General features: G+C 32.6%; 1 protein-coding gene across 1 annotated transcript in view; it reads left to right on the forward strand.

Annotated features, from left to right (window-relative positions):
* The window catches only part of LOC106682439 (H(+)/Cl(-) exchange transporter 7), a gene marked incomplete in the record, with an annotated part of 222,607 nt that overhangs the window by 92,598 nt on the left and 115,581 nt on the right, over positions 1 to 14,428 (forward strand).

Genomic DNA, 14,428 nt, shown 5'->3' on the forward strand with positions numbered 1-14,428 from the left:
ATAACATATTTACAAATAGTCTTTGTTTTTTTCAGAAAAGACATAATCTTATTTAAATATGTTTCTCCATTTCCCAAGGCCTCTGATATATTTGAAGGTATACACAGTTCACTTACTCTTCTAGTTTAAAAAAACACACTGTTCGAAGATATGATTTATTGTCGTTCTTTGATTACATTTCTTGCATCTGGCTGAATCCTCCTTTGTAATTAGGTAAAAGTGTGTGCCCTAGTCTCATCCCAAATATGTTTAATGACAGTACAGTAACATTTCCTAACTTAAATCCTATTCGATTTATTTTAAAACTGAGATTCTAAATTGCTGATTCTTGTGGACTTAACTGCAAAATATTAGTTTTAATTTTATACTATTTGAGCCTTCATCAGTTTTATCATCTTACTTATGAATTCACATCACTGACAGTTAGAGCCACTCCTACCGAGGCTCGATTCCAATCACATAAAAAGTAGATTTAGTTTTATTCGAGTCCTTGAATACACTATAAAAGCAATCGTAATAATAATTAACTGGAATAGATTCGAAGGGCAGAGGGACAGCATATGGGATGGGATGGCTGCTTGCTAATTGAGCCGGAGGGGGGAGGGGTTTCCGCACCTCCCCTGACCCAGTTTCGTTCCCTCCCTCCGATCCTCATATCTGGATATTGCTATTGCTTTCCCTTCACGCTTTATTTCATTTTCTCCTATAAAAGTTCCAATGAATTCACTCGCACCTTTTTTCTTATTACAGATAAAGCTTCTTATAGACTCTGTGAAACAGTGAAATTACATTTTTATTTGAAGTACGTATTAAAAACGTTAAAGGTATCATTGCAGGAGCTATGAACAAGGATTAGTAAAAATTTCTTCTTTTATTCTAGCGATTTTCATCCAGCTAATAATCATTGTGGATCTATACATAAATCAATAAACCAACATTAAAATTGTTTCAATTCAAGAATTAATTTTTTTTTTTTACTTAATTCCACGAACTGAATTGCATTGATGTCTCATAAAGTGGGTATCCTTAATTGAGAAAAAATATAGCGTTCGAACGCGATCTTGAAAAAATCACCTCATTGCATAGCCGTTGTTCACATTATTATTAAAACTCTTCTATTTGTTTAAGATATTACCTTACAAATATTTAATTTTGTGCCTTCTCACTAAATTAGTGATTAAATTGGAATTTAAACTGTAGATAGGTTAAAACCAGATTGGCAAACGTCGTTATGGCATGACCAGTTGCGAAGGACACAGGATGACCATCGCCAGTTTTGGAAAATTGTGCGGACCTTCGTCAACAAGAGGCAGAGTGTGCACCTTACATCGGGCGACGACCTGTTGACGTCTGAGGAACAGGCGAATCTTCTCGCTGCCAGTTTTACCGCTAGGGATACTGAGAGGATGAAAAGTGCTTCCTCGCCACCACCAAGCTCATCACCATCTCCTAATGATAAGACAATCTTCTCTACCTTCAACCAGCTTGAGTCGACGCTGCGACTTACGAAGGGAAACAGGGCATGTATTCCTTCTGTGCTACTTACAATGCTGCCGAGGAGGGGTAAGGAATTTCTCCTTAACGTCTTCAACGCATGCATGAGGATATCCTACTTCCCGACCATCTGGAAACGAGCCATTGTCGCTCCTCTAACCAAGCCTGGTAAGAAGAGCGATATGACTGAGCACTACCGTCCGATCAGTCTTCTCTTGCATATGAGCAAGATATTTGAGGGCTTATTCATCACCACCTCATGAAGAACTGCAGTGAAGAAGAAAGCCCACCAAGACAGATGCTATTGTGATTTCATACCAAAAAGGTAAACTGCCTACTCACTACAAGACCTCTTTATTCTATCTGCCAGTCACACTCGATCGCCATCTCACTTTCTCCAGCCATGTTCGTGAGAGGCTAAAGTTGGCACGTCAGAAGACCTACAGGGTGTACCATCTACTAAAATCTCCACAGCTCTCGCTCAGACTTAAGTTACAAATCTACAAGACCGTCATTAGACCCACGCTGCTTTACGGTGCGCCCTTACTGAAGCACTTGTACAGGAGCACACTTAACCAACTTCAGAGCTACCAGAACTCTGTCCTTCGAAAGATTGTAAGAGGAACAGCGTTACAGAGGGCCAGAATCACTGTTATCCACGATAAACTCCAGCTGCCCTCTGTGCAGGAGTACATTGGCCGGAGACACATCAAATTCTTTAAAGGGTTAAAGGCCTGCACCAACCCGCTGTTCAGGGAAATTGCCCCTCCACTACCACCTGGGAGATGGCAAGGAGATGTCCCCTTGTTAAATGTTCTTACTCTGGGTAGAGGTTTGGGTTATGCAGCCTAGATCTAATTCTAACACCACCTGCAAAACGGACCCTCCCCGCTTAATAAGGCTAAAGGCTTGAATTTACGCCGTTTTTAAATTTTAGACGCTTTTTAAATATTGCTCGATTTAACTATCTATCTAACATTATATACGTTATATATTGATGCATTTATGACCAGTAAACAGTTTTATTAATATGAATTTTTTTTGATCAGTTTCACTAATGCAATATTCTATATAACACTTAGCAGTGTTTTATTAAGATATTTGAATTTTTGATATTGGTCTGCAAAGTACTGGACTTGCTAAGTGTTTTTACTGGAAATGATAAAATATCTTAAAGAAATTTTATTCTATTGACATTTTTCTTCTTTTTCTTTTTTAATCTGTCGTTCTCTTTGTCCAAATGACTCCACAGATCTTCACACATAAATTAATTAGTGACGCTACAGACATTGGGCAATATTGTCCACAAGGATTTAACTACAGTACGACAAATAAATTGAAAAGAAGCTAGAAGCATTAGAATTTGAAATTTACAAAGTCAAAGTATAAAGAGAATCATATTTAATATTCGAATAAATGGATATATAATATATAAAACTATAGTTTTTATCAAAATAAAATTTACTAATACATTACAATATAAAACTTGTGTCAATAAAACCTCAATTTCGTTATTCAAACTTGTGCAAAGGCTAAAGCCATGAAACGAAATATGCAATTACATGAAAATCCGTTCTCTAGTTACGACCTACATTGTAGCTTCGACAAAAAATAAATTAATATAAAATAAATTTTATAACTATTTTCATAATCATACGATGAGTTTATGTAATGCACGTGATAATCTCTAGAGTGCTGTGAGAATGAATGTGTCGAATGTATCTGCAACGTATTTGTCCACATTTGTTTTTTCCAAACGAGATAAGAGCTACAGTAAATATTCGGTATTAGCCCAAAAAGAAATATGATTCTGTACAAAAAGTTTTGTTATATGGCTTCTGGTTATATGAAAAGGAAAGAATGGGAACAGTTGGGGTTCAGATCGACAAAGCTATGATTTAGGGTATCACGGGTCTGGAAAATTATGGCCGCCTGATCCACCTGCATACGAAAATAACTTCGAAACTCAACCCTCCAGGCTCTCGTAAAGCAAGCGTTTAATGGCAATATATCAAGAGGGTGTAGGAGATTTTCTGCTTTATCGATATTTACTGAAACTCGCTTCAGAAACTCTAACTCCCAGTAATAATTAAAAAGTAAGAATTCTGATGAGTGGGTTCTTCGCTCTCATCCTTAATATTATTCGGACGTAAATCACGTTTTTGATCAACATTAAATGTTGAAATTCAAAGTACAGTCGTAGTGATATTAGAACAATTTTTCTAATTTTCTTTTATATTATTAACAAACCTCTTACTTAATAATGACAGCCAATTCCTTTTAATTTTTTTAATTCTTTCTATTTTTCTTATTTGTATTTTCCTAAAGTCATTTCTATAATTTCACATTAGTATTTCTTCTATATTCAACTTTTGATCAAATTATAGAAGAAAATTGTTGATAAATTAAGAGCATAAAACAATTATATAAGTAAAAACATTTGGTACGGTGTATATTTAACCATCACTTACCTCCCTACCTACCCCAAGGTTTGTATATATTTATGGGCTCGTGTTGAAGTTATCATTATTTTTGTCATTTTCAAACAAAAAAAAAGTATCAAGACAGAGAAGACGAAAACTATAAACGAATAAATTGTATTTTTCTATTTATTTGTAAATTTGGCAACTAAACCTTTTTGGAATACTTCAACGATAAGAACCATTTTGCATTAATTATACATTGATTCACCGAGTTTAACTACAATCATTCGAACCGTTTTTTAAAAATTCGAAAACATGCAAAAAATCTATTCTATATAATAATTAGTGCTTCCGGCTGTTCGATTTCAATAGAAAAGTTTCTGTAACATTCCAGGCATAAACATGCCCTTCATATATACCCATTTTGTACAGATTTTTAATTTTTGAGCTAGACCGACCACATATACTCACAATTTAAATTTATAATTGTTAAACTAAAAAGAGTAACTCATTTAATATTCAAATCAATGAATACATAATATATGAAAATACAGTTGTTATGAAAATGAAACTTACTTCTACATTACGTGATAAAAATCAGTTCTCTAGTTATGACTGACAACATACCTCCAACAAAAAATAAGTTAATACACTAATACATATTTCATTGCCAAATATTCTTACTATATATTATATGTATTTTCAAAATGACATGTTTATTGTTTAAATAAATAAATTTTATCCAATTTTAGTTTCAAAACAATTTATATTTCTTTATAAGTCCGAGGTTTCGGCCAATTCTTAAATACAATTTTAGAACCACATCAATTTTAATGAACTTTATGCAGGCTATTCTGTCCAGGTCAATAATTTCAGTCCACAATTACCCTATTTTGTCAATTCTTCATATGAAATTAAAAATTAAAACTTTTAATCACTATTAAAATTTATCACAATTGTTGTGATTGAAGTTAGATTGTGATAGCGTTTTTCGTCAGTCTCTATTACCTTCTACAATTTGTTAAATATTATTATTTATGAAATATTTAGCTTTACAACGATATATGTATGTATGCTTTGTAGCGATGTATTTCCAATCTAGAAAAAGTAGTTTGCTTCCGATCTCCTTAGGTTGATTAATAACTCCATCCATAGTTTATAACCATTATTGACCTAAAGCAAAAAATTTAAATATTTTGATTAATTAACAAAATTAAAAGTGTTTTTGATGGAGCAGTTTAAGCCCTGTCAGACTATTTCATTGAAGATGAGACCTGATATTTAGTTGTACATTGATATACAGAATTTAATCAAAATTGTTAGAGCCATTGAGTTAATCAGAATCATATGAAAAATCGATTTTATGAAGTGCTACTTTTGGGAAGTTGATTTTATCGAAAACGTTTCTTTCTCGCTTACTTTCAGAGTTCTCATTTTTAATTTTGACCAACAGCACACACACTGGGTTTCTCAAAACGTGTATTTCATCCAAAAACTTGAATTTTGTACTTTCGAAATATTTCCCGTTAGTATAATATTAAATATATAGGAAATATACATTCACTTAATAACAAAAAAAGGTTCGATATTATTGAAAATTTATGAATATAGCTTATGAATATTGTTTTACACCCTTTCCTCTCCTGTCAAGATCTCTTTAAATTGGATTCGTTTTATTTAGCAAATATAAAACTAGGACGAAAGAAGAAAATTATTAACATAAAAAATACTAACGTTCTTTCTCTGTCTTAGCCATTTGAATAATTCTGATTCGGATGTGAAAAATAGGATGGTATTACATCTTCCTAGTAAAATCTTGCTGATTATAAAGCTGGTTTTGGATCTGGAACGAAAATCCACATAAGGCTGCCAAACCCCATAAAATACTAGCATTGTAACGTGATGAACTGATAAACCGTAACGTGGAATCAGAGAGCCAAATAAGCTACAGATCTGCGGCAGGCCTGTACTCCAACAGAATATAAATTGTCCTTTTACGAGAGTTGTCACCATGAGTACGCTTAATTTATTCAGTCTTTCAGGTTTTCCTCTGTAATGTTTTCAACATTAAATCAGTGATATACAAATTTACTAAACTATGGAATTGAAATAACTGTTAGGAAAAAATATTTATTTTTAATTAATTAATTGAGAATAAGACTAATTTGCATTGAGCAGATGCACAAACCCTTTAACATGCTTCTGATATTATTATAGATTATATTAGTTTATGTTTCTTATTTTGTCTATAAAATAATTATTAAAAAAAAAATAATTTATATTCAATTTAAGTCTCAAAATACTCTTAATTATTTCATTAATGTCCAACGTTTCGGTCATCCTCAATGGAGAATCTATTAAATAACAGCTATTATTATACATCCATTATTAATAATAGATTTCGAATCAATGGAAGAATAAATAAATAATGTTTTAATCGTGCCATAACAAAATTTGCATATAATTTAAAAGTATTTTGCTTAATTTCCGATTACTTCTTACTTATTTATTTTTTTTAATTATTTGAAATCTATACATCCCCTAAAATATTATATAAAATCGTTTTAATGATATTTAAATTGTCAAATAATGTAGAAAAAAAATAACAAACAAAATCTTTATCGCAGCAATATTTGAAAATTATTGTTTTGCCTAAGAAGCCAAAATAATAGAGAATGTCGTGTGGGTGGATACACTAAAAGCTTTTGTTCTTGTTCTTGGAAATATAATGTAGAAGATATGAGTTGTTGAATAAGAACCACAAAGGGGCATATAAGAATAAATAAGAATGTATAATAAAAAAAAAGTGAATGGATTTCCATGGGAAACTAATCAAAATACATTTAATACGTATGAAAATTTGTAATACTGGCCCGATTTAATCATATTTTCAATACGTCATAATTTTGTCTGTCTCAGTATTATAGTAGTAGTATAGCAACAAAATCAGCCTACCCGTTTAAAAGTTGCAGAAATTCAAGGATAAACAGACCCGCTTTGAATGAAATTGATTTTTGGAGGAGTTAAATAAGGTACTGCACTAACGATAGCGTCGATTGTTCAAGTGTTGGTCTTATTCTCCAATCCATGAGAGAGATATTAATGTATTTAGCTGCTGTTTTTTTTTTATATACCGTATACATTCTACGAGAATAACCGAGAAGAAAAAGGGTTGAGTAATGAATATAACCAAGATAAAAAAGGAAAAAATATAAAGCTACTATAGATGCTAAACACTTTCAGGGGCTGAATAAAATCCTGCATTATCCTTCCGAGGAGGCCTGTTAAAATTCATTACGGTTTCAGGGAAAACTTTATCAAAACGTAGGCGAATATTCTTTCATCACCACCAATCATTTTAATGACACATGAAATAAGTTTATCCATTTTTTTTTTCATCTTTCTGCTTCCTGATACAAATACTATTAGTTTTAATTGTTTCATTAAAGACGTTTTAACAGTAGTACATATAATGCCAAACATTAGGGACTACTTATAAGTATATCATGCAATAGTTAACTATTTAATCAGATGATAGGAAAGAAAAATCTTACTAGTAATATCTTCTTTTTTATTTTCAATACATTATAAACCAAAAGTATTAAAATAAACATCCTCCCAAACATCCAAATATTTTAGGTTTAATTTTTCAGGATACGTATATAGAAAAAAAATCCATTCGTCTGGCGTCCACGGTTTTCCTGCAAGTCTACTTGGCCGAATTTTTTAATTTCAAGTCTTCTTATTACCAATTTACCATTTGCCAAACATCATAAAATCAGACTCAAGGACGAAGCGTTTGATGCCACAATTCGTAGGTAAGTGTTCTCTAAATAAACGTGCTACTCATTGATGTTTAAGAACAAAAGAATTATTTTAGATTAAAAAAAAAGTAGTTTTTTATATAAAATATAATAAATAAACAATTTCTGCCGTAGAAATTAATAAATTATAGTAGTAGAACTTAGATACTAGATGAGATAGAACAATCACCCTTTATAATATAAGAAGTGCGGGAAGGATTATCCAATATTTTAATTTATTTTGAGTTTAACTTTATTTGGCGAAGTGATGAAACAATTTGATTCATTCATTGAAAGAGTCAATTATCTTATATCCGAAGTAAATCATGAAACTTCTAATCTAAAATATTATGACGAGTGAGCGTGCAGTTAATCATTATGGTTAGAATAGGGTAGTAACCCTTCCCTCCTAAAGTTTTCTTATGATAATAATTTGCATATAAAGATAAAGGTGCTCTACTATGTTTAAATATTCACTTCTGTTTCCTATATAGTTCAGCTAATTCCTTGTGAAAGTAACTAATTAGTTGTTCTCCCGTGAGTGTTTATTGCCATTTTGAAATTTTTCATGATCATCTCTTCATAATTCTGGGCTAACGGTACTAGCATGTACGACATAGGAACGGTTTACAATTATTTGATTACCTAATTATATAATTATTACATTTGCAATGTCAAAACATCTACAAGTGATTTTTGTATAAATACTGTAGCTGTCGGATTTAAGTAATCCGATTTTTTCAGTTATTTTTTGGTTTTAAGTAAAGTCGGGGTGGGGAATCTCATTTTCTGATCCCCCCTTGGACACCGGAAGACCCCGAAGACGTTGCGACTGCAATACCGCCCCAGCCTAAGCACCATGCAAGCTAGGACCTGGCCTGCCCCTACCATCACGCCAGAGTCCAGGACACGCTGGCCAGCCACCGAGGAAGAAAGACGTTATTTTTGACACCAGGCGAATATTCATGGTCTTCACCATATTCGCCCACCCTACACCTCGACGAGGGAAGCGGCCATAGGACGCGGAAGTCACCGCGACAGCGGTATTATTATAGATACATCATTTAGACTAACACAATAACCCAGTTTGCCCCTATAGAGAATTAACTTTGAAACTTGAGAGAAAAATATATATGCATGTTATCGCCAGAAAAGTCTCACAATTTTCAGCCCCCTTTTCCACACTAATAACATTTATCATAATATAAAAATACACTCGGGACACCTGCAGTATAGCACGAGCAGGTCCCGATGTAAACAGTAGCAATATCAAATTTGCTAATGAAAAAAAAATATGTTCCTAGAGAGGAATAGAAAAAGTGTCTGATTTATTTTCGAAATGATGATCCAGCTGTATCATGAAGGTGAAAGAAGAAAAATCATTGGCCTAAAAGCCCTAGTGGTTGAGGGACGTGGTCATTCCCCGACCAATAGGATTTCTGTGTTCGCATCGTTCCAGCTGCTCAATAGCAGAACGGAATAGAATCAGGACCCCTTTCCTTCCGTTTCTCTGGAGCCGTAGTAGCTCGTAATTTTGAGATAAGTGGCCAATGCTTCCTATGTCCTCTTCGATTGATATCCTTCTCCATTATGGATTATTATTTTTATTAACCATCAGCAGACCCGGTAACGGTCCGGTCTATAGCTACAGCTATATTTGAGTGTGTATATACATTAATGGAACACTATTGAAACTTTGATAACACTTAATATATAGAAGTAATACAGTAACATAAATGGTAACAGATAATTTGCGTATAATCGTTAATTCTGATCCGACTTAATTTTTTTTTATTTTTATTTATCCGTCATGTTAACTGATCTATCAAAATGTCGTAAAAGATTTTTTAGGAGTGAAACAAAGTAAATATCCGTTCTCAGAATCCCGTGATTCGTTACAGAATTCGTACTTCAAGAACATTAATGACTCTAAATTTAGTTTATTATGTTTAAAAATACTGAACTATACTTTTTGAGTCTTAAAAGACATCCTTTGTCAAATAAATGTACTCGAATATCTTTAAATGATAATGGAATAAATATTTTTTGTTTGAAGTCCATTGATTATTAGTGATATTAGGAAAATATAATATTTATTATGAGAAAAGTTGACTGTACATTGATATGATGCGGAAGAAAATTTAAATCATGGTCCTTTCATTATATTTATTTACATGAAAACTGTCTCTTTTTCCATAATTGTTTAATGATTTATTTTGTATAGTTCTTACTTTTACGTTTCTGTTTGTTATTATTTTTATGTTATTTCTAAATTAAGGTAGTTATCTCATTGTGTTTTTCAGCCCTGATGAAGGTCTTAAATTCAGGTCGAATCGTACATAAATACGTTTTGTTTATCTGTGTATCTTTGCTGACCGCAGTCATCTTTTCTAATATTTATTAATTTAAGGATGCAATCGCAGATCTTTTACAAACAGTTGTTTGGGATTCGTTAATCTTATTCAAGTAGAAAAGTGGAATTCTTCCAAATTCATTTGATTTGCCAACTAAATTTTTCATTTATTGTTTTTAAGATTTAAATTTCTAAAAAAAATATAATGAATAAATGAATTTTTAAAAAAATGGGATGGATAAAATGGTAAATATTTAAGCAAAGACAAATAGCTATCGAGGAAGAGCAGAAGACAGGTGTTACGGAAGATCCACCAGATCCTGAAGACAAGAACCCCCCCCCCCCCAATCCGCTATCCTTTAGCCCCGCTCTGACATAAACATAAACATATTTGTTGTTGGGAAGGCCCGTGGCTCAGCTCTATTTTACTAAGGCGGCTTTATTACCAGGACCAGGTGGCTGCTTCCCGCTCCTTCTTATTACTCCTCTGCAATATTCCTTCTCTTAAATTGGCTAAGAATAGTTTGTTTGTCTCTCCATCGCAAAGTTTAAAGCATATTATGCTTAAAGAACTTCTTCTAGAAGAACTACTTTGGTACAATTTTTTACTTTTTGTACCCTCCGTTGACCTTTATAATCCGCCTACAAATGTATTATTTTGATTAAATTTGATGTTATAATTTTTAACCCGCTGCAATCGGCACCATTTAGGACGTTACCTACCAGCAACTCGATACCACTTTTCGTGATAATGTCCACCCTAAAATTGTGATTTTATATTGTACAGCTTACAAAGTAAGTCATTTTAATGAAATTTTTTTTATTTGTATTTGTGGATATTGAATAACAAATTTTAGCGACGCTATCTATCAGGGACCGCGAACACGAACACCGTTATCGCTTTCCGCCAAGACGAAGAGCTTTAGTTCGTTTCGCCTTGGAGCATCACCCATGTTTCTCTAGCCATTTATGGTGTTCATTTATTCAATAAAATGTTAATAATTTTATAACGTTATACATAAACATATAAATAGTATTTTAATTGTAAATATGCAAAGTTCACCAAAAACAATATAATGAATTACAAAAGTTAGTTCTTACAGGCCTCTCACCGGCTTTTGTATCGTTAGTAGAATCAATCCCCCTCCCCCACCCCCCGATGGTGCTGAAACAGTGCCTTCTTAGAATAGGAAATAAGACGTTCAGTATAATCTTCCGATTTAACTTTTTATTTGAATAGTCTTAATTGACTCTCGTTCCCTAACTTTCTTTCACCTCTACCATATATCCTATCATAGGACCCTGTGGCTAGCTTTTATGGTTAGAATAGATTGGCCACCACTAGATAACTCCTCCCCTTGTATGTCAGAAATTACCAGGAAGGGGGTCATTAAAAAAAAAGTATTTTAAAGATAATTCCCATTTACATTTTCAGAAGGTTAAGCCTAGATTCGGGACATATTTTATGTTTATAATACTAAGGAAGACGGATTTGTCCCTATATCATGCTATAACTAACTCTGCATGATTTTATGCATGATACCATGGTGGGCATGGTAACATGACACAAAATCAATTAGTTTAAGTTACAATATCTTCAAGCATTAGGTTTGTCAAAAACAGGTTATAAATGTCTCCTAAAATTTATTAAGTCTTCATTTAAACCAACAACGAATAAAAATTTAAGCAATTTATTTAAGTCATTTCCTCACCCCCCTCCCACTCAAAACCACAATAAAACTTCTGTATATTTTAGGTATAATTATTTCTTCACTGCTGTCAAAAACATATCCATTTTTTTTTTAATTTGTCTATGTTATTTTCCCCCGGAACTATTTTCGATTAACACTTTTCATTGACTTCGCGCCCAATAGGCATTCCTATAATAAGCGCTTTGGTGATAAATGACTTAGTGAAATGCGCACATACATATATGCGGTCTGTTGATAGTTGCCAGACAAAATGCGCACGTATATGTGCTTATGATGCTATACATGAATATATACAAATAGGGTCTGTAATAATGTACAGCTTAAAGTGTTGTTAAAATATTATTGTATTTATTAATTCTAACAATCTAACAATTAGCTGAAACGGGGAATAGTTATTTTGGGATGAGGATACGAGAGAGCATTTTTGAGAAATAAATATTTAAGAATTTCAAGAAAAAGCAATATGAATAGTTTATTTATTAATAATAGCAAATTATATCTCAATATTTAAAAGTTATAATGTTCATTCCAAGATCACAATCTTAGAGAAAAAATGTAATATTTATTCTTTTATGAAACATTAGATCTGGAAACTAGGAGTAACAACTGTATTCACTGATTATTATTATGGTTTAAGTTAATAATCAGAACATAAGAAAGAGGGAATTGGCCCTTTAATGAACAAAGATTGGAGAAAAAAGGCGGAGTGATTATAGGATAAGATTAATGAAGGGCACCTGGCTAAGCAGCCCCCCCCCCACCTCTCCGCTAAAATGAGTTTTCTTGTTAATGTAATGTTTATGGCCTGCTTCACTCTCGGGGCAAGTAATTAATTCACCCTTAACAATCTCTTATCTCGTCATCTGGAAATTTACAGATCTTCGGAAAAACAATCTTTCTGACCTCCACTTTAGTTAACCAGTTCAAACAAAGATTGGACAAAAAGCAATTAGCTTTGTGGTAGATTTTTAGACCGAATTTAAGAGGTTTGAAATATTTTAAGAAAATTTTCACTTTCAATGAACAACATACGAAATATATAGTTTGGGGAAGTATTGCGATCGTGCAAAGTTTCGATTTTGAGTTTTCGATGAAACTGCACGTTTTGAAGTCCTCTGAGTCCAAGAGATTTTATCTCGCAAAATGATGTGTGCGAACAGCCTTGCTTAGAAACGAAATTACACAGGTAAGGCGGGTTTATGCCGGGGATATTACAGTAACTTTTTGATTAAATCGACTGACCATAAGTTCAAAATCTACCCATTTCTAATAGTACCTCATTCTAATAGTAGTTCTTTCATGATATTTATACATTTATTATTTATTTTAATTTATTTATTTTTTCGCACTTACAAATTACGTAAGAATGCTGAAAGTTTGTATGTAAATCAAGTTGGTGTCAGAGAATTATCTTTTGAGAGTTTGATCTTTTCACCCTTTTCACTATTTTTGTCATAGTTTGTCATAACTTTTCATACATTTTCAAATCGAAAATGGAGAGAGAGAAATAAGACCTCACTTCTGTTCATGCTTTTTTTATAGCTGCATTACATCCTATATAAATATATATATGCATGTATGTGTAATTTATTCTGTTCTCAATTGACACTTGATATCCAAGTTTTTTAATTACTCACTAATATCTCCAGTGCTGAAAATTTTAATCAATAGACGATAATCCTTATGAAGATCATATAAAAGCCTCGTGTCTGTTATTATCATATTATCACATAACAGTAATTCAAAATAATAAAAAAATATGGAATAGTTGACTTTTGTTTAATTTTGTTGAGAACAGAAATAATCTAATTCCTTAAAAGAGTGTTATTTCACAACAAAACATCTATGGTTGGGGGATGAATTATATTTAGGTTTCAGTTACTTTGGCTCTTTAGGATTTTAAATTGAAATTAGATCAATATTAATTCTTGTAATATATAAATTTAAAAGGAATGTCTGAATCGTATATAAACGATTTATTTCGAGTTTATACACCAATACTATGATGATACATCAGGTTTTAATCAAATAATCCTTGTTCAAATATGGTAATAATGATTCATAGTAAAGAATGAAAGTTAAATAACCAAACCCAAACAGATCCGCTACCTTGGACTACATTTGGACAAACGATTAACCTGGAATCCTCACACCAGACTGAAAAGACAGGAAACTACACTTCGATTTCGACTTTTACAGCACTTACTAGACAAACGGTCTAAACTTCCAACACATTACAAAAGACTGATCTACATGACTACAGTTATTACAATAAGGCCAATCTGGACATATAGAGTTTTGCTTTGGGACTCCACTAAACCTTCAAATTCCTCTCGTATTCAATCCTTACAATCCAAAATCCTACGTAAAATCCTGAATGCTCCTTACTTTGTCACAAATAAAATCATACATAAAGACCTTAATGTTCCCTATGTAACCAATCTAGCCGGAACCCGATATCACTCCTTCCATTATAAACTCTCTAACCACTCAACCCCCTAGTTTCTAATCTTGCATCCTCTTCCATTCCTGACAATCCTCTGAGACGCCTGAAAAGAAGATGGCCACGAGACCAGCTAATGTAAAATGTCATTAGAGTGCTACCAATGGGTAGTTTCTCTACACGCCTGTAACACTCTAATT

Source organism: Halyomorpha halys, unplaced genomic scaffold (assembly GCF_000696795.3).
Source record: "Halyomorpha halys isolate HHAL.00 unplaced genomic scaffold, Hhal_1.1 Scaffold413.1, whole genome shotgun sequence".
In the NCBI taxonomy this organism is placed as follows: domain Eukaryota; kingdom Metazoa; phylum Arthropoda; class Insecta; order Hemiptera; family Pentatomidae; genus Halyomorpha; species Halyomorpha halys.